This window comes from Macaca nemestrina, chromosome 8 (genome assembly GCF_043159975.1).
Source record: "Macaca nemestrina isolate mMacNem1 chromosome 8, mMacNem.hap1, whole genome shotgun sequence".
Classification (NCBI taxonomy): domain Eukaryota; kingdom Metazoa; phylum Chordata; class Mammalia; order Primates; family Cercopithecidae; genus Macaca; species Macaca nemestrina.
The window spans coordinates 11,655,510-11,659,915 of NC_092132.1; the positions used below are offsets into that span (position 1 = coordinate 11,655,510).

General features: G+C 46.2%; 1 non-coding gene across 1 annotated transcript; it reads left to right on the forward strand.

Annotated features, from left to right (window-relative positions):
* Nucleotides 1-422: 422 nt before the first annotated feature.
* LOC112428659 (small nucleolar RNA SNORA40) lies at nucleotides 423-549 on the forward strand. Its single transcript, XR_003020717.1, has one exon. It is a non-coding gene; the product is annotated as a small nucleolar RNA SNORA40 (small nucleolar RNA).
* The last annotated feature ends 3,857 nt before the right edge of the window (nucleotides 550-4,406 follow it).

A 4,406-nucleotide genomic window follows, 5' to 3' on the forward strand; every position in this document is an offset into this window, starting at 1 on the left:
AGGCAGGAGTGCAGTGGCGCAATCTTGGCTCACTGCAACCTCCTCCTCCCAGGTTCAAACAATTCTCCTGCCTTAGCCTCCCAGGTAGCGGAGATTACAGGTATGTGTCCACCACACCCAGCTAATTTTTGTATTTTTAGTAGAGATGGGGTTTCACCATGTTGGCCAGGCTGGTTTTGAACTCCTGACCTCAAGTGATTCGACTACCTCAGCCTCCCAAAGTGCTGGGATTACAGGCGTAAGCCACTGTGCCCGGCCTGAATGTCAGAGTTCTGATCGATCTTTGTTCTCCATACTGGGATTTCATCCAAATTCTAACACAGTAGAAAAATAGTATTTTGTTATCATAAATCATATTTTAGTAATTTTAGGAAAAAAAGACAGGAAATATACTTTGATGAGTAATATTTAAATATTACTTCTGCACTTATGTATGTTTTTGTTTAACATGTGGGCAAAGACTTACTGATAAGAGCAAAAAATAAATCTTCTTTGCAACCCAGAACTCATTGTTCAGTATGAGTTTTAATACATATAAGAAGGGAAATTATGATACCTGACACAGTTAACTGGTGGGAGTATTGATAGCAATAAAGGTTGGTTCCAGGACAGCCACAGTGGCTCATGCCTGCAATCCCCACACCGAGGTGGGAGTTTTGCTTGAAGCCAGGAGTTCAAAAACAGCCTGGACAAGAAAGTAACAAACACCTCATCTCCACAAAAATTTAAAAATTATCTGGGTATTAGGGCATGTGCCTATAGTTGTAGCTACTCAGGAAGGGGAGGCTGAGGCAAGAGGATTGAGCCCGGGAGTTGGAGGCTGCACAGAGCTTTGATGGCACCACTGTTCTCAAGTCTGAGTAACAAAGACAGGCCCTGTCTCTTAATTAAAAAAAAAAAAAAAAAAAAAAAAAAAGATTGATTCTAGGACTGTAGAATAAATAGTTAAACAGCATGGGATACAAGGGAACTCCTCAGCTATGTTAATTTTGTATTCCAATTTCTTGTTGACTTGATACATATGATGGTTTTTTGTTTTAAAGGCTTTCATCTTGAGAACTTGATGTCTGGAGCTAAAGGTATAGGCATATTCCACACATCTGTACTATTCTTGAATGTGATCGCTTAGGAATGAATATGATTTGAACTCATTCATGTTAAGAGAGGGTGTCAAATTGAGAACCAGGAAGATCCACCACCTACAGTAAAAATGACTCTAAAGTAAATTGGTTGAAGAAATTAGATCCCAAAGATTCTTAATGAATTTTGAAGTCTTCATCAGTATTTCCATATTAAAAGGAGATGAAAGAAGCCAAAATAGAAGAACTATGGACTGACAGGACAACTGGATTAAAGTAAGCCTCAGTTTCATTAAAAAGGGCTAACTTGAAGATAAATCTTTTGACTCCAGTTCTTTAGAGGATCTAAAGTGACCTGGATGTACAGTGGAAGAATCCACAACCTGGAATTCCTTCAGTAAAAAGTTATTGACTTTAAATTTTAAAAAAAAAGATAAAAAATATTACTTAAGAGTAATACTTAAACTTCTATCTCATGCAAATCGCATCAGTCGGGCTGCCCTCTGCCTTGGGAACCAGCAGCAAGAGGCCAGGGACAAGTGGGTTTGGGCACTCCCCTAGCTGTGGCTCCCACTCTGTCTGCTGCCTCTGGGCCCTCCAGTGTCAGGAACTAAGAGGAACGAGGATGAAAGACAGAAGAGACAAAAGTCTTTCCACTTAGCTGGTGCAGTGGGTGTCTGCTTGTCAGACTCACCATTGCTGCCCCTTGAACTGGTTCTCTAGAGACGCTGACAAGCATCCCTGCACCAAACCATGTCCTGACACTTGAGAACCTGCATTCGGCTTCTGACTTGGCCAGTCCGCCTGCAGCTACCTTCCTGTGGGTTCCACACACCTAGCGGGCAGCACTTTTGAGTATTTTGTCCTTGCCTCATACAGCTCACACAACACACCCCTTGTCTCCTCACAGCTCCGCTTGTCTCCCACCTCTCCCTTCTCCAGGTGAGAGGTGCCACCTGCCTGTGTTCCATGTTTGCCCCAGGACCCTGGGACATGTGCCAGGTTCTCCAGTACTCCACGCTTTCACAACCCGGTGTACAGAAGCTCACAAGCATCCGCCCTGATGGTGCTCAACTGCCTTTCTCCTTCTCCTCCTATCTCTAGGGAGGTTCTCTTAGAGCCCAACTCTGGATCTCCCACCCCAATACCTCTTGACCTCTTGGAACTTCCTTCATGTTCCAACCTGCCTCCTCCAACCAGTCCTTCCTGCACTGTAGGAAGGTACCGCCATGCACCAGCCCCTTCTGCCTTCCATATGTGGGGCCTGCACTTCTCTTCTGAACGTCAGGGTTCAGATTGATCTTTGTTCTCCACACTGGGATTTCATCCAAATTCTTACACAATAGAAAAATGCGTATTCTATTATCGTAAATCATAGTTTAGTCATGTCAGAAAAAAAGAAAGGACAGGAAATTTGCTTTGATGAGTGACACACAAGGATGTGTGTGTTCTGCTGAGCTACGAATAACAGTCTGATAGTACGGATGGGTGTTCCTTACCAGGAGAGGTGAATGTTTGTCATTTATAGAACCCGTACTGGAAATAATGTCTTAAAATATTGACTTGCATCTGTGTGTATACACTGGTGTGCAAATATCTATCTCATATGCTTAAAGAAGGTTTTAGTACTCTTGGGCAGTGTGGCAGTTAAAAATGCCTTAACTCTGGAAATCCTAGCAATACAGAAAATGCCAGATTTTAGACCTGCAGGGAAATCTTATTCTGTTGGGCCTACCAAAGGCCCAGGCCACAAAGAAGGGAACCATCAGTTCTGCTTGGGCTGGGCATAGAAGGTTGTACAGAGGGACTGGAGCTTGAGACTCAGCACAGTTTCTCTAGGGGAGATGGGAGATGCAGGTCCCGGAGGGAGGGAGCAGCTTGAGTCCAGCAGGAGACGCACAAGAGCCGATTGTGTACTGAGACACATTTTGTGCTGGGAGCTGAGAAACGGAAGGAAACCACCCAGCCCTTTCTCTGTGGTGTAGACCCTGAGGTCTGTGCTTTGGTTAGCTTCTCCCATCTGGTCCTCACAGCAGCCTTGGGAGGGTAGTAAAAGCCTCTGGGTTTTTTCTTTTTGGGTTTTGTTTTTTTTTTTTCAGGTGAAGAATAAGGTATAGAGAGGCTAATTGACCTGTGATGAAAACAAAGCTGGGAACTGAACTCAGGTTGGGCCTAACTCTAAGACACGTGGACAGAGGGGGAAATGGTGCTGGAAAGTTAGCCCGGGCCTCAGGCCAATCTGGCCTTGCACACAGCGCCCATTTGTGCCTGCCTAAGAACAAAAACCGTCGCTCCCCACTCACTGCTGGGCAAACACAACAGGTGTCAGGAGTGGCCTCGCTGGACAGCAGCCGGGGCTCACCCTGCTTCTAGGAGAGGGACACAGAAATCCCTGGGCATGGACAGGACAGAATGCAACAGGCTCTTCCAGGACGGGATGTCCAGATCTAGGCCCTGTTCCAGGTGTTCCCGACCCCATGAACCATCCTGAGAAGATTCCATCCCCAAAACATTTCAGAATTTTGTAAAATCATCGCCGAGGCCCCAATCTCTAAACCCATGGAGTCTTCCTCTCTCATTTATGAGAGGCCTGCAGCTGAGGAGTTTCTTCTAGGAAAACGCACTGCTGATGTTCACTGGGGCCTGCCTGCTCTTCCCACAGAGGCCACACCCAGGTGAGGGCAAGACTCACAGAAAGCACAAGGCCAAACCCCGAAGTCCTTGAGCATAACTTGCTGCCCATTTTGTGGCCAGCTATGTCCTGGGCACAAAGGGCACAAGATGAATAAAATTCAGGTCCTGCCCTCAAGGGACCACTGTCGGGGGGTTGGGGGGGCGGGAACACTCATAGGCAGCCAGGTGCGGTGGCTCACACCTGTAATCCCAGCACTTTGGGAGGCCTAGGAGGCCAGATTACTTGATGTCAGGAGATCTAGACTAGCCTGGCCAACATGGTGAAACCCTGTCTCTACTAAAAATACAAAAATTAGCCAGGCGTGGTGGCAAACATCTATAATCCTACCTTCTTGGGAGGCTGAGACAGGAGAATCTCTTGAACCTGGGAGGCGGAGTTTGCAGTGAGCAGAGCTTGGACCACTGTACTTCAGCCTGGGTGACAAGAGCGAGACACTGTGGGAAAAAAAAAAAAACACTCACGAGCAAAAAGTGATGATGCAGCACCACCAGCGTGCACTAATATGCCCATCACTGCCTGCTAGAAAAATGTTGACTTAGTCAATCAGTAGTTCTAAGCTGCTCATGAAAAAAACTCACTTGGCTCTCTGTCTATTCCCCCAGCTCCTAGAAGATGCCTAACAGGCCAGGGCT